The sequence below is a fragment of the Zootoca vivipara genome, chromosome 3 (genome assembly GCF_965207765.1).
Source record: "Zootoca vivipara chromosome 3, rZooViv2.hap1.1, whole genome shotgun sequence".
In the NCBI taxonomy this organism is placed as follows: Eukaryota; Metazoa; Chordata; class Lepidosauria; order Squamata; family Lacertidae; genus Zootoca; species Zootoca vivipara.
The window spans coordinates 47,786,477-47,810,186 of NC_142586.1; the positions used below are offsets into that span (position 1 = coordinate 47,786,477).

The window sequence follows — 23,710 nt, forward strand, 5'->3', positions numbered from 1 at the left end:
CCAGATGGGCGGGGTATAAATAATAAATTATTATTATATTATTATTATATAAAGCAGATGTTCTGAGCCAGGATGGGAAGGAGAGTAGCGAGCTGGCTGGGCTGATTAGATTTCTTGTCCAAAACATCTGGTGGGCACCAAGTTGGCAATTGCTTCCATGGTGGTTTGACAGCGATTGACAGAGGGCTATCTGAAGAACAGCAGGGACGTGAAATACATTCTTAGAACTATTATTCATTTAGCAGGAGGTTAACAACAAGGAAAGAGCACTCATATTTGTCAACAAAGTGACCACCACCACTTCTTGAGCTGTATCTTCATTTTATTTTGTCTTCATCATCTGCCGCAGGAGTTGTCTCCCCACTCCCTTCAGGCCCTACAATGCACCTGTCCTGCACCATTCAAGTTAAAGGACAGGTTGCCACAAAAGTGAAGAGTGGATCAGATTCCAAGAACACAGCTTCCGTCATGCTGATCCCCCAAAACGGGTTATAGGATTCACTGTCAGAATCATATTTATATGCAGTCATATTTATAACCCGAAATCGTTCGTTAAACCTCTCTTCTCCCTTTCTCCTCCCTCGTGCAGTTTATCATTCCCACATGCAGCAAAGATTTCTTAGCTCTTTTATCACCCTCAAGAAGGTTGGAGGAAAGATTTTAATCAAGTTCTCATACGTCATTCAGACACCCTCTCCAAAAAAAAAGAAAAAAGAAAGAAAGCCGGAAGCCTGCAGAATCTGTGGCTTCGTGTGTCATCTGGATGAATTTTATACCATCCATTTTATTTGCATGATAGAATTCCTATTTATTTTTTAAAATCCCTTATATAGTATTTTTATTGACTTCTCGATGTGCTACCTAACTCTATAATGCCACACATTCACTTCACGCTCTGCCTTTCTGTCCAGTGCCAGCAGAGTAGGCTGAATGCCACTAATGAATCTGAAACAAATAAACAGTATAATTTGGATTATCAAATGCTGCAGATGAACTATAAGGGATGATTGCCCGCCCTTCCCATGATGATATAGTATTTCCTTGTAAACTTCCTAGAGGTATTTGGTTGGCTTGTGGAGATTCTAGTCTAGTGCTGAACAAGCCATTAAACATTAAACCCAGATGTGGAGGCAGTACAACTCCAGTATGTGTGTCTGTGTGTGAAAGATAGCACATCCCTTGTCTGAAGGTGGGAAAATTAAGGGCTCCATCACTTCCTGGAGCCTGTGATCTGGGCTCTAAGACTTCCTGTTGCCTTAACCTGCTGTGAAGAGCCTGTGATATAAAGCAGTCAGGTAGACAAAGGCTTTAAACAAAGGTTGCTAGCCAGAGGGTAGGTAGATCAAGGTGGCTCTCAGCATGGTAAGGAAAAAATATTTTAAGCCTGAAAGAGGGGCAAACAAGAAAGCTGCTACTCAAGAGCAAGATTCTTCTGAAAGTCTGGTAGGGAGAGGGACTGCATTTTAATCTACTTTTGGTTTTTTGCTCTGTTGCGGAGTTTGCTGGATTTCTCAATTATGTTTTCCTTAAAATTCTCTCTCTCTCTTTCTCATTTTACTTGTTTCATCAACCTGTGTGGTCTCAGTTTATTGTAAACACCCTTATGCCTAGAAGCCATAACCTTCTCTACTTTGCGAACTTCAGGCAGACCCCAGGAAAGTGGTTGGTGATTGATAAAGGGCAACCTGATAAGGCTCATCTTCCCCTTTATCTTGCAGCATCAAGTTCTTTGAAGAGGCAAGGTGGGCTGAACAGAAGGGCACACCCTGCATATCCAGGAGTGCCTTACCCTCAGCCAGCATGTGACCCAGGGTGGGTGGGAGGTGGCCATCACTCAGGCAGAAGATCACAGGTGCAACTTTCAGATTCTACCTAGCGAGGTGCAATCAGAGGATTGTACCCTAGAATCTGCTGCTACATTGCAAGAAATCTTGGCACAGAATTATTGGATCACATGGCATAGCTGATTGGGCAACAAACTGTCTAGAGCCAATGAGAGTAGCGTCCCTGGATTTTTTGGCAAATTTGCATCCACATCAGAACAAAAGAATGTCATGTTGGTCTATAGCAGGGGTCCCCAAACTAAGGCTTGGGGGCCAGATGCGGCCAAATCACCTTCTAAATCTGGGATGGTCTGGGAATCAACATGTTTTTATGTGAGTAGAATGTGTCCTTTTATTTAAAATGCATCTCTGGGTTATTTGTGGGGCACAGGAATTCGTTCATTTTTTTTTCAAAATATAGTCCGGCCCCCCACAAGGTCTGAGGGACAGTGGACCGGCCCCCTGCTGAAAAAGTTTGCTGACCCCTGGTCTATAGAAATCTACAGATTCTACAGTATAGCAATGTCTTTATTAGGAACAACAACCAGAAAGCTTACTATTTCATGCTATTTTGCTTGGTGCCCTAGTAAAGGTCTTGTCCTACTGTGCATTCAGCATCAGAGTAATTAAAGGCCAGGATCTCAAAACCAATGTTAAAGATGCCAAGGATTTGGGCATGACCAAATGGAATATTTCTTTAGTTGAAAAGCAGGTCCCGTCCAACATCTGAATGTGGCTGTTTGCAAACTCAAGCACCAAAGCTCATTAGGTGCATGGAACTAGTTGGGCAGTCCTTTGGATCCCAGTCAAAGTTAGGCTGCAATCCTATGCATGCTTTTCTGGGAGTGAGCCCCATTGAAAACAATGGGAATTAATTCAGAGGAACACCTAGGATTGCAGTGTTAGTCTGCATAAATGGTTTTCTCCAGAGATGACTTTGAAAATTTAATTTAAAATGCACACAATGTTTAGATTTTGTACATTTTCTATGACAAAATTAAAGTCACCACAGCTCCTGTTGTAAAAAGCAGATAGTGCCTATAGCTCTTCTTTTCACTTGGATCAAAACACTATCAGAATAACTGTTCTGTTACTGGACTGGTGGGGGGGGAGGCATAGGCAATGCTTTTCTGAACTAGAAGGGAAGCAGCAGCAGTAGTAGTTGGGGTTTTTTTAAATCTCATAAAGTTGAACCAGAAAACTTAATCAAACCCTGCTTGACCTTGAAAACAAGATTAAGTGTTTAATCTAATCTGGAAACACAATGCTCTGAAGAAACATTGCTGGAACTGGAGACGCTTAAATCAACCTTTGATAAAATAGTAACCCAGAGGGCAGCTTCCTCTTCATTCTTTGTCTGACCAATATAAGCACTCTTGATTAGTTAGGAGCCTGACCACATACTGATCTGCTTGACAGAAAAATAAAATGGAGGTCGGAGGAAAACCACCATTCCATTTTGCTTTTCAATCCATGCAACATGTTTCGTTGCTCCCAGACCCAGGAATCAAGCCACCTGTATTCAAATAAGAATTTAATTGAGTTGCTGATCAATTTACAAAAGTCCTTGGTTTTTAATTTTCTCTTTAGAAGGCTCTTCCAGATTAAGTTTAGAAACACCCTTGCCAACTGCTAATTCAGATCACACAGCAAAAGGTTCCTACTTTAGGGTTGCCATATGTCTGGAATTTTGTGGACACATCCACAATACTATAGCCGGAAGCAGTATCCAGCTGGAAATCACAAAAAACAAAAACAAAAACCAAATGTCTGGGAAAATCTGGACGTATGGCAACCCATGTCTGCAATTATTATTGCGAATTTGCCAAAAAAAAAAAAAAAAGCTCAACATGGCAACCATACCCACTTAGTCCTGAAGCAACAAGCTGGACCCACACTGCCATGATCTGGCAGGAAGGGTAGTTTACCATCCATCTGCTGGAAATGGACAGGCAGACCTTAAAAGCCTCTCCCATTCGTTTGTTCGTTCATTCATTTTATTTATATGCCACATTAAAAAAAAAATATGCTCAAAGCAGCTTACAACAGAAAAACTAGGATGCATTTCAAACAAATATAACAACATACTAACACACCAAGAAACTGCATTCCACTATTACAAATATAACAAGATCACTTAAAAAACATGTTGCATTCGATAACAATACCAAAAAGGTTATAGAAACACTCCTCCAATGATGTTGCTCATGTGACTTCCCATGTGACTTCTTATTGGATGCAGGTCCAGTGCTGCATCTGCTTTTAAAGTAACACTTCTACATTTGGGTGGCCATCTCTGTCACAGATGCTTTTATTGAGGGGGTTGGACTAGATGACCCTTGGCATCCTTTCCAACTATGCAATTCTATCTACAAATTTTGCCACAGGAGGCAAAAGGCTGCACTACTGCCACTCTACCCCTCCAATTGTGAACTCCAGGCATCTAGAGTCTACCGTAGTATTTTATTTCTAACCTGCACTTTCATAAAATATATCAAAGCATCTGAGGGAGGTGCTGGAAGTTTTAAGTGAGAAAAATGCAAAATAGTCACCCAAACTATCAGTGCAAAAAATCCGCTTCTCTTTCCTTATGCTTTTCTCTATGTGCCAAAAACTCCCTCCCTATCCTTATGCCTTACTATATATGCCAAGAGAACACTCTCTCAATTTTTTGGACACTACCCCTACCTGTGAACTGGCACTTTGGTTAAGACCAGTGCTTTTTTCTGGGGGTGGGGGCGCATACCCTGAAACATTTTGTGAATCTAAGTTTGGCCTCATTGAGTGGCAGTATTTCAATATGAGTAGGAAAATGAGAGTACCCCTAAACATTTTTTTAGAAAAAAGCACTGGTTAAGACTGTGTGTGTGTGTGTGTGTGTGTGTGTAGGCACCTATCACATAAAGAAGAAGAAAGACCATTTAATTAGTGTCAGTAAAGCCAAGGGGAATGTGCTATGGGCTGACCTAGCACGAGCACAGATCATGAAAGTGAGGCAGATGAGAAGCCACAAGTGCATTAGCAGTTACAGAATAATGTAATGAGAAATTGTTTATGGACTTGTGGAATGGTGCATAACTGCACTGGGAATTAATGTTTACCATGGAAAGGAAGTTGCACAATTCCACTCAAATTTGGTCCTTTTTCAGACATGCTGTGCCTTTGGCCATCTGTTTCAGATCCCATTCCAGCCTAGATTGTATTTCTTCTGGTTTGCTGGGTAAGAAATATGCTTCCTATATGTACTGTTTATAATGGGCAGATGAAGATGGGATTTCTGCCTTTAGAGCAACACAAGTCTTGAGGGGGGAAATCATTTGGTTTTACAACTGCTTTCACAAACATGTTAGAATCTTCTTCATCCACCCATTCACATGTAGCCTAGAAACCTCAGGAGTTATACCTGGCCTTGCCTTATACATCTGAACCACTTCTTCTCAGCCCATCAAAAGCCTATATTCCTCCTGCTCCACTTCTCTCCCAGATTCTATATGTAGCCTCCTGCTTTACATAAGCTAACAGAGTCCATAATAGCAAGGGGTGTGTGACCCTGCTCCTTGTTTTCAGGAAGCAGAAGTTATGAATTTGTGATGCACACCTGAGGAAACCCTAACCCTTGGTTATTTGCAGGTATATTACTCTCCCTCAGCTTGTGGATTTTTGCTCTCCCTTGCTCACCTTCCCTAACTCGAGAAACATTACTTGAAGACCTTTATGTTCATTGGATATGTGGGCATTCCACAGAGAGTTATGTAATTCAATGAGTCCTGCATTTTTATTATTTTTTTAAAAAAAACCCACTTCAAAGCCTTCAGTCATATTTGGTATACTTTTATTCAGGTGGATGGCTCTATTAACATCACTGGGATAGGCCATTTTAGTCAGAAGGCAGCCATCATGATGAATTAAGACATGTCCCATTGTGTAACTGCTTAGTCCATAACTGACCTCTGCAGCTGATGCACAACCCTTGCCCACGGTATGTGACTTGCCATCTGACCCCTACATCTTAGCATCATTCAGGAACATACTGGGGAGGCGGGGATTACAAGCTGCAATACTGAATGATGGCAAGGATGAAGGAAGGGTTCCTGAGAGCATCCCCGAAACAAAGATTCGCCTTAATCTAAAACTTGAAAAATCTGAATGCAAACTTTGGGAAATGGCTCCTGCCCTCCTTCTTTCGTTCACCCTGCAATTCAGCTAACATGATCTTACAATGCTCCCATGTTACGAAAAAAAGAAAGGGGGCAACAGGAAGTGAGGCAGTCCTCATTCAACTGCATTATTCTTGAAAAGCACAGTTGTGTCTGTCTCAGCTGGCATAAACCAGCGAGTGAACCCTACCTTTTTCAAATGTCCTTTTCAACGGAGATTTATTACAATCCCATGTAGAATAGAGGCCCATATTTAAAAACCTGGGATGTTCTCAAGCTAAAACTGAACTCATATAGAATTAAATGCTTACACTCTGGCAAATTACTGGCTAAGAATCTTACGAAAACAATTGTATGGTTTTAGGAAGAATACAGAAACTCTGCTTTCCTGATATCTTTGATCCCTCTAGCTCCATGCTATCTAGACTGACAGGCAGTAATTTCTCAGGGTTTCAGATGGGGGTCTTTCTTAGCCTGACCTGGAGGTAGGGAGGTCAGGTCCAAAAGAACACAGGGCTCCTCCAACAGACCAGTAACTTTTGGCTCATCTCCAAATTTGTCTTCTCCTGTTCACTGCCATATTTCTGTAGTACTTGAGTTTACTTTTCTCTTCCTCCCTCCCATCCCCCTTTTTTGTGTCTTGTCTTTTAGCCACATGTCAGAGACTATCTTCTGCATAGGAGCCATCTCCTAGGGGCCCTTTAAAAATATTTGAGGGGGCTGCCCCCACCCCAAATGAATGGGCATTGCCATTCAAATGCTGTGCGTGCACCACGTCTTGTGATCAGTTATGCAGGGTGGGGCTTACCTGCCCCCTCCCAATATTTTATTCAAGTTGGCACTCCTGATCTTCTGTCTGCATTTGTAAGCTACTTGGGGGAACCCCCCCCCCTTTTTGGCTGAAATCAGGAAAAAAATGCCACATGATCATGATGTTGATGATGATAGAGAGTGATGTTTATCAGGTGTGGCTTGTCATGCTGCTGAGCATGGAGATGCCAGGGATTATACGAGGGGCCTTCTGCATGGAAAACCTCTGACCTACCACTGAACCATAGTTCTTTTGCTAAACATATTGACTCTGGTGTTTCAATAGGAAAACTTGGGTGTAGTTCAAAAGGAAAAGATGGAAGATGGTCTAGATTAGTTTCAGTGTTCATTCAGAAAGACAGATAGCTTAATCAGGGAAGCATGACTTCTCACTGCATGCGGTTTTGGTTTTCCATTCAAGCTGGTTACAAAATTAAATATTAAAAAAGGATATTTATTTGGCTGCATCAATTAGCTCTGTCAGGAACTCACACTGACTGGATGACAGTGTAGCAATAGTCATTTCTACATTTGCAGAAATGTATGTCAGTCCCATGGTATTTCAGTGGGTCAGCTGTTTGCATTTGACCACTTCTCCTGTGACCAACGTTTCAGTGCAGCCTGTTTTGTCTTTTACTGATAGCACAGAGTAGTTGTTGATAAGGCTTATTAGAATTCATTCATGCTTTTCAAGAACCAAAGCCAACTTTCACTTTGAAACTCTAAAAGTTCTGTGCTGGCATTCTTGCTACACAGGAAAATGCTGATGAAAACAATGGCTGCTGAAATGGCAATTATTTGCTGAGTTGTTCACAACCAGATGTGATGAGGACATCTCCAGTAGATGTTACCTACTGAGCACTTGATGAAACATCTGTGTGATGTGACATTTATTACACTGCTTACTGGTTCACTGTAAGGGCAAACTGGGTTCTTACCTTCATAAGGGCACAGTGCCTTCAATATCCAACAGGCAGGAGTGCTTTGCTCAGCAGGCCAGCAAATCTGCTGCTGTTGAAACAAATAAGAGGACAGCACAATGCACATTTGATGCAGGAAGTATAGATTCCCTGGGAATCTTGCACTTCAGAACATCAAAATCTTGGAAACTCTCTCTCGCGCGCGTGCGCGCTTTCTCTCACTCTCTAACATATTATAAAAATGATGAATTATGCAAAATGGTTTGATTTGTTTTTGTTTTAATTACCATATATATATATATATATATATATATATATATATATATATATAATCATATACCTCCTAGCACTATTCATGCCAAATAAAGTAGAATAATAAAAGAAGAGGTGGCAAGAATACACAGAGGAATTATACCAGAAAGATATGGAGGTCTCGTACACCCCAGGTAGTGTGGTTGGTGACCTTGAGCCAGACATCTTGGAGAGTGAAGTCAAATGGGCCTAAGAAAGCACTGCTAATAACAAGGCCAGTGGAAGTGATGATATTCCAGCTGTTCCAACTATTTAAAATTTTAAAAGATGAGGCTGTTAAGGTGCTACATTCAATATGCCAGCAAGTTTGGAAAACTCAGCAATGGCCAGAGGATTGGAGAAGATCAGTCTACATCCCAATCCCAAAGAATGCTCCAACTACCGCACAATTGCACTCATTTCACACGCTAGCAAGGTTATGCTCAAAATTCTACAAGGCAGGCTTCAGCAGTATGTGGACCGAGAAATCCCAGAAGCGCAAGCTGGATTTCGAAGGGGCAGAGGAACCAGAGACCAAATAGCAAACATGCGCTAGATCAGGGGTGTCAAACTCAAATTCATCAGGGGCCGCATCAGCAGTTTGGTCACCCTCAAAGGGCCGGTTGTGTCTGTAGGACTATGTGTCCACTATTATCATAAATTATTGTCACTGCATTAAATTATTACTGTTTTTTGTAATAATGTAAGCTCATTCCCGCCCCCACGCGGATCACATTCCTGCGTCATGGCGCGTGTGTGGGAGGGGATGTAAACGAGGGAAATTTGAACAAAAGGTGGGGATCGACAACTTGGGGGGGGGGGCTCAACTAAACCTTCGGCAGGAAGGAGAAAGCCACTGCTGGGATTAAAAACCTGCAGATGCAAAGAGGGCTTCCCTCTCCCGCCCTGCGCACACCCAAACCCCGCTAGGCAGGATGCCACACGCTGCAACCCACCCCATGCTTTGGAGAGGGGCAGGAACATGTGGTGCAGCACCAACTCCCTGCTTTGCTTTTGCATCCTCCCTCTTCAGCGCCAGAGTCCCTTCCCCTCGCGCTGAGGGAGGGCAGCGGATTTCCCGAGGAGGAAGGCAGCGGCAGCCCCAGCGGAAGTGCATCTTCGCCTCAGAGCTGCTCTTCCCCCCATCCGCGCTGTTGTCGTCTTCGCCGCCGCCTCTCCCTACCGGGACTGCAGGCAGAGGAGGCTTGAAAACCTCCCCCCCCCAAAAAAAATTCCCCTCCCACCTACTCAAACCGCGAGGCGACTCCATCTGGAGCCCTACATCACGAGGGGCTGAGAGGAGGCGGCGGCAGAGCGGGAAGAGCAGGAACCCGTGCCGTCGTCGCCTCCCTCCCGGCCGCCCCCCGGGGAGCATCTCCGCCGGAACTGAGAAGCCAAAGGGCGGCTCAGGGGTGGGGGGCAGAGCAAAAGCCAGGCACCCTCCCGAGTGTCTATGAGGAGAAAACGGGGGAAGAGGGAAGAGAAACCCGGCTCCATCAAGAGAGCGGCTGTTGCGCTTCGCCTACTTCCCCCTCAGGCTCACTCCGCGTCCCTTTCGCCCGCTCGCTCGCCCACCTCCCGGATGCAGCCGAGGAGAGGAAGGGAAGCGGCGGGCGGTGGCTCCCCAGTGCCGCCTCACTCGCTCTCGGAGACAACAGCAAAGCCTGCCAAAAAAAAATCCAGCGCTGCTCCGTCCCGGCACCAACTTTGCCGGCGGCGCCTGTAGGGCTTTCCTACCTCCTCGGCGGGCTTCCTCCTCCTCCTCCTGCATCTCACTTCCCTGTCTGGCCGCTGTGCCACCGCCTCCCTCAGCCTCATTCGAAATTGAAATTCCCTGGCCAAGGCCGTCAGCGCGGCTCCAGCGCCTGGCCTCCGCCTGCAGCCCCGCCCCTGGTTTTGACCCTCGGTCAATCGCAGGCTCCAGAACTACTGTCAGCGGCTACTGTCGGCAGCGGCTACGCGGGCCACATGACGAGGTCTGGCGGGCCGGATTAGGCCCCCGGGCCTTGGGTTTGACACCCATGCGCTAGATTATGGAGAAAGCTAGAGAGTTCCAGAAAGACATATACTTCTGCTTCATCAACTATGCAAAAGCCTTTGACTGTGTCAACCACAGCAAACTATGGCAAGTTCTTAAAGAAATGGGAGTGCCTGATCACCTCATCTGTCTCCTGAGAAATCTCTATGTGGGACAAGAAGCTACAGTTAGAACTGGATATGGAACAACTGATTGGTTCAAAATTGGGAAAGGAGTACGACAAGGTTGTATATTGTCTCCCTGCTTATTTAACTTATATGCAGAATTCATCATGTGAAAGGCTGGACTGGATGAATCCCAAACCGGAATTAAGATTTCCGGAAGAAATATCAACAACCTCAGATATGCAGATGACACAACCTTGATGGCAGAAAGTGAGGAGGAATTAAAGAACCTTTTAATGAGGGTGAAAGAGGAGAGTGCAAAATATGGTCTGAAGCTCAACATCAAAAGAAAACTAAGATCATGGCCACTGGTCCCATCACCTCCTGGCAAATAGAAGGGGGGGAAATGGAGGCAGTGAGAGATTTTACTTTCTTGGGCTCCTTGATCACTGCAGATGGTGACAGCAGTCACGAAATTAAAAGACGCCTGCTTCTTGGGAGAAAAGCAATGACAAACCTAGACAACATCTTAAAAAGCAGAGACATCACCTTGCCAACAAAGGTCCGTATAGTTAAAGCTATGGTTTTCCCAGTGGTGATGTATGGAAGTGAAAGCTGGACCATAAAGAAGGCTGAGCGCCGAAGAATGGATGCTTTTGAATTTTGGTGCTGGAGGAGACTCTTGAGAGTCCCATGGACTGCAAGAAGATCAAACCTATCCATTCTGAAGGAAGTCAGCCCCGAGTGCTCACTGGAAGGACAGATCCTGAAGCTGAGGCTACAATACTTTGGCTACCTCATGAGAAGAGAAGACTCCCTGGAAAAGACCCTGATGTTGGGAAAGATTGAGGGCACAAGGAGAAGGGGACGACAGAGGACGAGATGGCTGGACAGTGTTCTCGAAGCTACAAACATGAGTTTGAACAAACTGCGGGACGCAGTGGAAGACAGGAGTGCCTGGCGTGCTCTGGTCCATGGGGTCACGAAGAGTTGGACACAACTAAATGACTAAACAACAACAATAAACAGAATTTCTATTTCAGCTTGTCTGTTCCTTAACATAAGAGAAACATATTTCTATGCCCTTTGGAAGCTGGCTGATGAATGATGAAAGAGGCATAAAGAGAATAGCACTGGATTTCAGAATTAAGTTACCAAAGCTAATAGTCGAATAAGAATCCATGTTGCATGGAAAAGATGGGCAGAGATCTGAGAAGCTGGGGTGAGTGAACAGTATGGATTTTTTGGCAATTGTTTTACTACTGTAGTTAAGATTAGGGATGTGAGAGAAATCCAAGCCAGTTTACACTTAAAGGTGATCTTATCTAATTCACACTTTCCAGACTATCCGTGAAGCATAGCCATAGTCTGAAATTTGCACTTTCCCAAATCTTGGAGTGCAGTTCTCCAGCCAAATGTGTACAGAAATGCATATAATAGGATAAACTGTGCATATAAAGGCATATATTGGTGAAAATGACATACAAAAACACATTATATTAGGGGAAATTGCTTTTGCAAAAATGTATCCATTAAGAGAAATTTGCACTAAAATGCTGAAGTTTCATGAGGACTTTTTAAAAAAATAAATAAATAAATCCTGAATTGATGTGGAAATATGAAGAACCAAGCATAAGACTGGAAAAATAAGAAACAGGGGGAAACCAAAATAGACACGGTTGCCCATCCCTAGTTAAGAATGGGAAAATCTCTTCCCTTTGCAATAATAAATATGAGAGGATAACAAATGTGAATTATCTTTTCCAAATGCTCTGGCAAATAAGTAGAGTCTTTTAAAAATGAAACAAGGATTAAAGGCCTGACATACTGATGTTAATTGAAGCACTGCTGAACGGACGTGCTTTTTAGCGGTGACAAATAATTTAGTCTTCTTGCTGGCTCCATACAGCTTGTTGGCTCCGTATGACTCTTCTAACTATGTATAAATTACTGGCTAAAGCTACAGAGTTCTATACCCCCCGCCCATTTTTCAATACTCTTCAAATTGAGCAGCTTTGGCTAACGAGGAATCATGTATGGCACCCACAGAAGGCAAATTTAATATACCGGTAGGCACTCTGAATACCTGCCTTTGCACAAATGTTACTGTCTGTACTATTCGTGTCAATAATAATAAAAAGCTCATTCTAAAACACCTGTTAAAAACCCTGTTGACACTAATTCCATGTCCAGCTGCTTGCTCACTGCAAGCACAACGTCATCCTAAGCCTTCTGGGGACCAGTTTCTGTTTAAAAAACAGAAAAGGAACTGCTCTCTAGCAGATCTTTCTCAGATGGTGGAAACTGGGCTAGCTTCACTTAAATTAAGCCTTCTTGTGCCATGCATGAATTGGATCCCAGCTGAGAACCAGTTTACTGCACATGTTTGGTATAGCTACTCAGTGGACAAGGTGCCTAGAAGAGAAATTACCTGAGAAGGAGCTGCAGGGAATAGGAAGACCGACTTTGAGGAACAATGTTTAAGGCTGCAGGCTAGTGTATGCTTACTTGAGGTAATTTAATTTAATTCCAGTTTAAGAGCCAACTTCGCCTCTGCCTTGCCCATCCCTCTCTGTCTCCTGGTAAGTAGCAGCGACCAATTTGACCGGCCTGGTCTACATATGCAGCAAAATTAGGTGGGTATGAAGTGATAGGTTGAGCAGTATTACCTCAGGTTGTGAGTGAACAATCACATTTTTTTTAAAAAAAATTGTTTCCTTGGCAAAAAGAAAGAAAATGGAAAGACAGCAGAGAAGGGAGTAGTTATACTGGAACAATTCTTCCTGATGACCTAAAATTTACCTGTAAGGAGTTTTTTTTTTTTTTGGAGGGGGGTATCACAGGTGGGAACATTTGAAAGTTTCACATGCACACACAGAGAGAGACACACCACCTGCAGCTTGAAATGGCATAGTTCCCTTCACCACCGTAAGGGGAAAGCCAAGCCCCAAATTTCATAAAAACATAGCAGAAGAGAAGCAGTATGTCTTTCATTATCCTTAACACAATAAGGCATTAACTTACCTGTCTGTAATCTATTTTTAAACCTTCCATGCCTACAAGAGATCCATGTTGTAACAAGCCAATGCGAGGAAACCAATTATCCACCAATACTGGCTGCGCTGCTAAAGAAAATGATGCCTTTTGAAATACTATTTTTGCTAATGTAGGTGGACAATAAAAAGGAGAGCAAACTCTCAGGAATCAGCGGGAGTTTGAAATGTAGACAATTTGCTTTAATATCAGTGTCCCCTTGGGGATATGTTCGAAGATCTCTGATCCCCCTGTCATTGATGTCTAGGAAGCATTTCCTATGGAAATTGAATTTTTTAAAAAGACCAAGCCCAATGGGGGAAATGTTGGACTAGATGTAAACCTGTGACAAACTCCATGGCTTTGATTATACAGAGACTGCTGGAATTTTTGAAATGTGGTTCTTTCATTGTGGCAGCCGCGCACTCCAAAACAGACCAATATATATATATATACTCAGACCAAAAAAAATACTAAGGGACACCCAGTTTTCCTTTATATCATCCTATAGCAGGAAGGCATCCCCAAACTTCAGCCCTCCAGATGTTTTGGACTACAATTCCCATCTTCCCCGACCACTGGTCCTGTTAGCTAGGGATCATGGGAGTTGTAGGCCAAAACATCTGGAGGGCCGCAGTTTGGGGATGCCTGCCCTATAGGGTCACACTCAAACTCTGAATTCAATAACCAGAGCAAAATCTCTCTGCAAAACATATCTCTCCAGTATAGCTGACACCCAGTTAGTAAACAGGCATAGGACTGAGCTGTAGGTTCTACAAATGTCAGTGGTTCTTTCTTCCAACTGGGCATAGGACTTAGAAAGGAGCACCAATTGAGCCCATGTTCAATTCAGTGGACTTGTAAATGAGTTAAAATGAAGGGTAAAATTTTCACTATACCCAGCAAGCTGTTCAAAGGCTATTTAAGCTTGTTTGGCATATAGTAGTGCATTCTCAAGGACGTTTTCAAGGTCACAGAGCAACGCAGAAGCAGCCTTAAGGATCCTTACCCACTGCTTCATTACGTGTCCAAGGTCTTGCCTACTACACAACACAGCCCTGCCTTTCAGGAGATAGGGCTGAGGTTTGGTTTTACCTCAAAAGAGTAGTGTGGCAATTAATACATTCCCGTCACTTTGAAAAGACATTGGGTTAATTCAGATGCAATCAAACTTACTGTCAAAGGGGAAAACAAATACAGTGGTACCTCTACTTACGAATTTAATGCATTCTGAATGCACATTTGTAAGTCAAAAAAAATTGCAAGTCGAATCCCATAGGAATTCATTGGGAGAAAAAATTCGTAAGTCGAAGCAACCCTATCTAATAATTCGTAAGTAGAAAAAAACCTATCTAAACCGCATCCAAGATGGCGGACGGAGCTCCATTTGTAAGTAGAAATATTCGTAAGTAGAGTTATTCATAAGTAGAGGTACCACTGTAAGGTAAACACCAAAGCCACTTGCAACAAATACATGAAAAACCCTATCGAGCATGAGAATTCTCCTGAAACAACCATTTGCAATTGCCATTATGAGAGGAGAACACAGCATGGAAGCTTGGATTGACAAACCAACTTTTTGCACATCCATCAACTGGCTGATTCATGAAGCATTTCTGACTAGAAGGGACCACACAATGGTTCTTGTGATCATGCTGAAAGTTGAGAGAAATCAAATTTAATTTGCATTACAATGCACCATTTTAAAAATTGCATTACAAAGTAGTCCTCTCACAGGACTCCCATGACTTCCTTTCCACTTATTTGAAAAGCAGACAGCAGACACTGAATTTAAGCAGAATTTAAGAGGCACCACATTCATTTTTATCCTAAAATGAAGCCAGGACTCGTGAAGTAAACACAAACTAGAAAAAGTCATATCGTGCAGACATCATAAAGTTGTAAAACTGGCATTTTGTACAGGAAGGAGAATACATGTGTAACATTTTTTTAAGGTAATGGTACTGAGTTTAAAGCACTATATTCAGTCCAAACATACTTTTCTCCTCTAGGGTTGAGCTTTTGCAGGTAGTATCAGCTTTGCAAATGATAATCAGAAACTGCGTAGGATTCTAATTGGCTGCATTCCTTTGACATAACAAAAAACTGTTGTATTCTTTTTTTTTAAAAAAGTTTCCTTTTAAAAAATTAATAAGGCAATGAATGAACAGATAAAATATGAATATTTCAGCAGCGGTTTAACATTTTAAGAAGGTGGACAGTTCATCTTAAGCATGATAATGAATGTTTGTCACTGCAAAGCCATGAGGAACTACACTTATCCCACAGCTAAATGATATGCAGTGATCTGTTTTTTTCTATTGTGTTTACATCACCATACTAGGGTAAAAGAATGGCATAAAATATCAAGACTTGGTTACTGCAATGTGTTCTATGCGAAACTTCCCTTGTGCTTGATCTGGAAGCTGCCCTGGTTGCCGATTTGCTACTGTGCCAAGTTCAAGGTGCTGCTACTAGTATATAAAGCCTTCAACAACTTGGGACCAATACCTGTTAGATCACCTTACTCCAAATATGCCCACTATGCCACTTTGATCCAAAGAACTGGCACTGCTACACTTCAGGTATCATATACTACCCATTCTGCATTTGTAAAAAATTGATCTTTCAGTGTCACAGCACCAAACTTTGGAACTCCCTGCCTATTGACACCAGGCAGGTGCCTTTGCTGTACTCTTCTCAGAGCCTGCTAAAACCCCTTTTTTAAAAAGCCTGCTGAAACATGTAGAATGTTGGTGCGTGTTTTCATTTGCTTGTTAGCCTGCACCTTGGTGGGAACCTCCCCATGGCAACTCCTACTGGTTGCCCAGCAGGCAGGCTGGGTGGAATCCCAGTGCAGGATGTGGGCTGCCTAGGAGCAAGAGAGAGATCCTTGCCTTTATGCAATATCAAACCCCAATGATCCTGTACCCAGTGAAGTTTTGGCCTCGTTTATCTTGTACATGGTTCTAGTCTGCTTCCCGCACTTCTGCCTCTCTGCGTGCATTTATATTTTTGGTGCATAGACTTACATATTCAGATGGGAGAATCAGGATTGTGGCAAGTGCTCTTTCCTTACATTAAAGGATGAATATGCCAAACAATGAAATGATTTCACCATTTTTAAGGAGGTTTCAGTTGAAAGCAAGAAAGGAGAAAATGTATTATTTAATTTCAACAGTTAATTGACTGGCTGAAAGAATCACATTTGACTTCAGAAACCCTTGAATCAGAGACTCAATAAAACAAATATTTGCCTCCATGATGGCCCAGCTTCCCGAATTCATGCAATTATTTTCTGTTAGTGTTAAGGGGCCTTGAAAATATCAATCCTAGGCATGTTACTGATGAACTAGGCCCATTGTGAAGTATTTTCTAATGCTACACTTAGCTATGCTGCTAAACTTAATATGCAAATAAATTCAAGTATTTACTGAGCCATGAGAGAGCTACTAGGCACATCTCTCATTCGTCATTGATAGGGAAAATAGATGGAGGCCACCAAATGGAATCGGGAGATAAGATATATGCAAAATATTTCTCTGTTGCAAAGGCAAAGTGCACAGCTGCAGCAACATTAAGGATAAATAGATTTTTTTTTCATGGTAGTCTCTTATGAACACATTTTTTTCTCTGTGTGTAAGCAGTTATAAGCTGCGGCATTTTCAGATCATAGAGTCACTTGTACTGCAAATCTCTCTTCACTGGGCTGGACAACACCCCCGCCCAGCTCCTGAGCTTTCATAACACTGCTCTGTAATCTCAGGGCTCATCCAAACTTCTGCTTGTCCCATGCCTAGAAAATGTTGGGCTCAGTGGTTTTCACCTTCTCCCATTCATTTCCCAGGAAGAACCCGCTCTTTCGTGCTAAATCAGAGCAAACCTCAATCATTCTAGAGCATCCCCAAATTTCCATTTGATTGATTGAGTGCTAAAGAGCAGTTTTTCCTGAGGGGAAACAGTGGGACAAGAGGAATGATGGATAAGCCCTTAGTCAAGTAACCTCTGCAGCAAAACATGGTAGTGTGGAATGCCTCTGCTCAGGGTCCAGCTCAAACACTCATGCCATTGTGGGTTGTTGTTGTTTATATTTATACCCTGCCCCTCTGGCTGGGCACCCCAGCCTTCTTCCAGGATACACCATAGATAGATCTGAACATATCCATCAAATAGACAGCAGAAGATTCTAGTTCCACACCCCACAAGTGCACTAGAAGCCACTAATAGGCAGCCGTCTTCTGAGGCTTCAGATGCAAATTGTGCATAGAAACTATTTTTTTTAAAAAAAACCAGAAAATTAATTACAGACCTGGAGATAATGTGATGACTTGCATTCTGTTACTAGTACAGTATAGTCACAGAAGCTTGCTGCATATCCTGTATGCTTTTCCTGTAATAAAGATCTGTCAATCATCTTTCATGAAACAATGAATGTAGCAATAGCTAATCTTTTTAAAGTTCCTTCACAATCTCTGGTTACCTAGGCAATACCTGTGATTAGAAGATTCCTCACAACATTAGCATTTTCCAATACTCCAAGTCCACTTGTAGCACACTGCTATAGACTTGACTATTTCTCTCTCAAATAGCATTTCTCCTCAGGGAAATTCCCACAGATGGTGCTGGGAAATGGCAATGTCTTATATATTTTATAAGAACCTATGGGATTTAATAGAGAAATCCAATCCTGGTATACCATGCATATGTATACCTGTACCATATTCTATATACTAAGAATTATCTCTCAAGTTCTGTAGGAGGTCCCTTGCTATCATTTTAAATCTTAAGTTCCCCTTCAAATTTGGTATTTCAAAGGATGATCCTCTCACCTTTGTTTAGCAACCTTTTGACTCATTCTCATTGTCCAACTACAATCTTATCCACCTGCCTACAGAAAAGCGGGGAGGCAAGTTACCTATATCAGCAGTTGCTTCACAAACAGCAAAACTAAAAGTTCATACTCACACACCCTTAATTACCCCAAGTTTTAAGTCTTAATTTACTGAAATCTGTAAGGGTTTAATTGATCCACATGCACATTTATCCTAAACCTCCTGGGGGGGGTTCTTTCCCCTGTACAGTTCAGTCTGTATTCTCACAAAATTACATTTGTACCTCAGGTTTAGAACTTAATTCGTTCTGGAGGTCCGTTCTTAACCTGAAACTGTTCTTAACCTGAGGTACCACTTTAGCTAATGGGGCCTCCCGCTGCCGCCGTGCCGCCAGCACACGATTTCTGTTCTCATCCTGAGGTAAAGTTCTTAACCCAAGGTACTATTTCTGGTTTAGCGGAGTCTGTAACCTGAAGCGTCTGTAACCTGAAGTACCACTGTACACATCAAACCATCTAATTCTGGATGACTGAGATATTTGTATCTTCCAAGTATTTTCTACATATGCAGAAAACTCTGTTTTAAAATGTGTTTTAAATGGGGAGGTGAACAAATCAGTGTTTCACTGATCAGCATATTAATACACCTATATATTAACAGCAACTTATTTCAAACATTCATGCCATTTGGGGGAAGGAATTAAATACCGGTAGATATTTTCTCTTGATTCCCATCTTTTGGAGCATAAAGAGGAGCTATTGCTAAATGAATAATCTTTTAAAAGATCTGTTTAACAGGAATACACCTATATTTCTACCTGATTATTGTTTTTAATTATGGTTGTAAGACATTCTGGAAATCTTCGGTTTGAAGAGCAAAATATACATTTATGTATAAATAATATATACATATATACACACTGGTTACTCTGTTCTGCTGAGACACATATAAATGTTTGGCTACATATCCCTTCTGGTCACTAAATTATACTAAACATCAATTCAGCAGATATCAGGTCAGCAACTAGATTTTTCTGGACAGCCACTCTGAGAAGGGAATAGAGTGGCAGACACAAACCGCCCCCTCCAGAGGGCTGGCTTCCAAGGCCTAATGTCCCTGGTGCCACTCTCGGTTTGTGAGGTATTCCTCCTGGCCCAGGGGTTTCTGGCCTCTGAAACCTACTGCTTTGCAAATTTACTCTGCACCTTTCAAGTAGCCCTGTTTCAAGGCTACTTCATCTTGGCAAAATTAACTGCTTGAGAATGAAGACTGAGAGGCTCCTTGAAGCCTGGTGTGAGCTGTTGAGGCTGCTGTATATTGCAACTCAACCCAAATTTAGCATTTCACCACTCAGCCTACAGAGCGGTCATTTCCATCTCTTAAGCTATAACTAAATGATGCAGAAGACATTCTATATCCATATACATGTTAAGGAAGGAAGAGTAAAGCTTTGAGTTGTTGGACTGAATTGCACAACACTATAGTTTACCAGTACACATCTGTGTGACTATATAAATCAGATATTGGGTGATATCCAACAGTAGTCATAGGGTAGATCCACTGGAATCAATGGAGTTAAATGACTTAAGTTCATTGATTTGAACAAATGTACTCTGAATATGACTAAGTTGGATATCAGCCATCATTGCTAGTATATTGGAGAGAATGCGTAATGTGATTGTTAGATACTGAGGGTTTTATTCAGATTCTTGTTAGGTATATGTTTCTTGTCTTTGAAGAAAACTGCTATAAATAACAAAATGAAAAATAACTTTAAAAAATTAAAACCAGGCACATTCTCTCAGCAATCCTTATACCCTCTTTGTGAGTCACAGTAGTAGTATTATCCTTAACAGATTAACTACAGATTTGGGAGGAGGGCAGAGCAGACTCAGGAGTGGCTTGCCAAAGATTCCTGAATTTATGGAAAGCATGATATTTTACTACACCGTGTACATACTATATCTTTAAAGCACATTCAAACCATGTTCCTTCCCTCAAAGAATTCTGGGCACTGTAGTTTACCCCTCACAGAGTTACAGTTCACAGCAACCCTTAACAAATTACAGTGCCCAGAGTTTTTTTAGGCAAAGAATGTGTTTCAAATGTGCTTTAAGAATATACTATGTATACAGACAGGAGTGCCTGGCGTGCTATGGTCCATGGGGTCACGAAGAATCGGACATGACTAAATGACTAAACAACAACAACAGTCTCTTAGCCACTATGTGACAATTGTTCTTACTGTTAGCCTAAAAGATACGAGCATTTTAAATGTGGGCTCAAGCTTGCAGGGTATGTTCTCTGTTTTATATATTTAAAAAACAAACAAACATAAAAATACTGAAATATTTAAACACCATGGCATGTTGTCACGGGTCTATTCCTTTTATAACTTTGATCTTCCAGTTGCCTTAAGCACTCCAAGTCAACAAAATAAAACAAAAATCCCAATTTCATAAGACAAAAGAAGGGACATGCAAACATAACAACACTCCTGCTAGATCAGTCCAAAAATCTATCTGTTTCACCATCTTCCACCCTGCAGTGGCAAAGCAGGTGCTAAGATGTGAAGGCAACAGCCCTATCTTGTCTCTAGTATCTAATACTAATAATCAGAGCTACTGCATCCAAACATGGAGGTTTCATTGAGTTTTCATAGCTAACTGCTGTTAATAGACATGTTCCATGTGTTGGTCTAACCCTTTTTAAATCTACATTGGATGGAGGGGGGCACTTTAGTACTATTTTATGGTTTCACCAATGCAACCTGATAATAATTTATGGACAAAAAGAATAATAAGCAAAATGAGTGCTGCATAGTTGAAAATATGCAGGGGGAGAGAGAGGTGCAGGTTTTATATGGGGAAATTGTATGAAAGCAGAAAGGATGCTTTGCCACCTCATTTCTCTATTTGGGGACAGTAAAGAAGGAGTAAGGGTCAAAATTAACTGGGAACAATCCCCAGGTAGGGGTATCAGTTAAGTTGTCTTGGTAAGTGCCTGGGGGGGGGGGATATCATTTTTTGGTTGTGTGGTCACCTTTTGTTCATTCACAGTATAAACTGTTGCTGAAGGCTGTTGAAACTCACATATCAGCTTGTAGTATTAATTCCGTTCCCCATGGCATTCACCTGTGTATTACAAAGCATTCTGGTTACAAATGCTTCAAACAGGTCTCTGAAGACGCAAAGATATCAAATCTATCCAGCTGCCACATTTGTACAACCCTGTGTGTCAGGATTGATTCCGACAAGAGATTAGACTCGAATTTTTGATCTAGCCCAGGAATTTTTGATCTAGCCCAGGACATAGACTCGTTCTTTTTCTCCAGGAGTGGAAATTTAACTACTCTTGACAAAATTGCATAGAGAAAACAACCGCCGTAAGACAATTCTTTGAAACATACCCATGGGAGTGAATAAGCAAGAAATATATTAAACCTAATATTGCCAAAAAGATCTCTAAAAGCAGGTATTTTAAAGGTCAACAAAACCTCTGCTGGAGGAATATGCTACTGAAACATTTTCTGCCTGATCCACAGTGCAGAAGCACAGAATTTATTGGACATAAACTCAACCTATATCCAACTTCTCAAGCTCTGTTGGCTTCAGGATCAGAGCCACCAATTCACATCCGCATCAGATTTGTCCCTAAAGACTTGTCCTAAACTCAAGATAGTAATGACTGAATCTCTGAGAAAGCTGCAAGCAATTCAGTCCACCTAAATCCTCTGATTTTCAGGTTGCAGCTCTATATATGCACAGAACAAACACTCGGCATTTCCTACTCATTCACTCCTGTTGTGTCTGCTTCTCCCCCCCCCCCCACCTCTATTTTTCTGCGGAGCCAGCCTTAGAAGCCCAGAGCATATAACATTTTTATTTTATTTTAAAAAGCATCCACCAATCAAGAGGCTGCTTGACCCCAAATCTGCAGGCATTCTGTTTAAAAATAAAATTTGAATTTCAGGAACATGTCACACATGAGCAGGAAACTCCATATTATTCCTCCTTAATGAGATGAACCTTTTCACTGAAAGCCCATTCATGGAATCGTATTTACAAACGGGGGTGGGGTGGGGGGAGAGAAGCAACTTTCAGAGATGCTCATTGTTCAATTACTCATTGATAATCCCCTTGGTCTAAGGTGGAAGGTAATTATGTTAGGGGCATCGGAGAGGCTTTTTCATGCAACAGATGCATTTACCCTGCCTCAGACGAAGACTCTTTTTGTTTCTGGGTGTTCCACTAAATAGTCATTAAATACACATTTCCATATACATTTTAAAACATGTAAAATAATATAGTCCAGGTAAACACACCCAAAGCTAAATAATAATAATAATAAAATTGTATTCTCTGTAAGTTCTATGTTTTACACTCTCCAAGTTAAAATCATCATGCTTAAAATATATACAGGGCTTCCTGTGAATTTCATTAAGGGTACATCAGCATAAATCTTCAGGTATAAATAGATCAGTTTTGGACAGAATGTTTAAAGGGATTCATAGCCTTAAAAGCAAAATCTAGGCTATAACCACACTGTTTATATTCTGGTATAAGCAGTTTTCAAAACACACACACACACCTTTACTTGTCATAAATGGGGAAAGTCCACTTTGACAAACATATGAAAAATCTTCAAGACATTCATTTATCATCAAAACCACAGAATCTACTACTACTACTACTACTACTACTACACACACACACACACACACACACACACACTTTGTTTGATACTGAAAAAACAAAACATGCAGAAGGCTTTAATAGGATGCCTTTCCATACGGAACTGTTCCAAAGACAGTACTGTACTGATAATTAGCATTAAGGTAGTTAAACTTAAGGCTTGAGTGTTCCCTAAAATTGTACACCAAGATACTGTATGTGCATAGGCATACATGTATGAATCACATTAAAAGGCTGTAGAAATATTGAAGTCAATAGCATGGCATGCTGATATAATGACAGCTGATTTTTTAATAACAAGATGACCCAGCAGCAGCAACAAAGCACAGGGAAAACAACAACAACCCCCCTCCCCTTACCTATTGCTTATGTTTTAATGATGGATCAGCTTCTTTACAGACACCAGATATTTTGGCCCAGAGAGCAGAGGACTTGGAGCACGTGCATGCAGACCGTTCCACAAGCCATTTTCCCCCTGTCCGTTAGCACACCGTACATCTCCAGCAGCTCCGCTCTCCAGCTGCAAACATCTCATTAGACTAATGCATTCAGCACAGGCAGAAAACTCGATTTACCATAGCTACAGCAATGAATTTCCATTACGATGACAGCTTCAACCACATCATGTCCGGAAAACCAGCCAACCACTGCCTTTTAAAGAACACACACACATTTTACAAGCAGAAAATGAGGCCTGTGTGTGTGTGTGTGTGTGTGTGTGTGTGTGTGTGTGTGTGTGTGTGGTGCTGAGCTGAGCTGAGCTGTGCTGTGTTTTCTTCCGCTCGCTGCAGCTAAACTAAAGAGGGAGGGATGTGTCACGTTATAGAAAGTCTGCATAAATAGGTAAAACGCATTTGTACTTTTAAAATAATGTCCCTTACAGTAACAGGAATTATTTGACAATGATTACAGTGGGTGTTAGGAACCTCTCTCTCTCTCTCTCAATCTCTCTCTCTCTTTCTGTTTCTCTCTCTTTTTTAAAAACTATCCCTCCTTTGTTGCCATAGT

The 23,710-nt window shown here is 41.8% G+C and overlaps 1 protein-coding gene across 1 annotated transcript in view; it reads right to left on the minus strand.

Annotated features, from left to right (window-relative positions):
* SCML4 (Scm polycomb group protein like 4) overlaps nt 1–23,331 on the minus strand; it is an 84,024-nt gene extending 60,693 nt beyond the window's left edge. The window contains exon 1 of the mRNA XM_035110678.3: nt 23,062–23,331. The gene's annotated coding sequence lies outside the window, so the exon portion shown is untranslated. The remainder of the gene's footprint in view (nt 1–23,061) is intronic.
* Between the last annotated feature and the right edge of the window lie 379 nt (nt 23,332–23,710).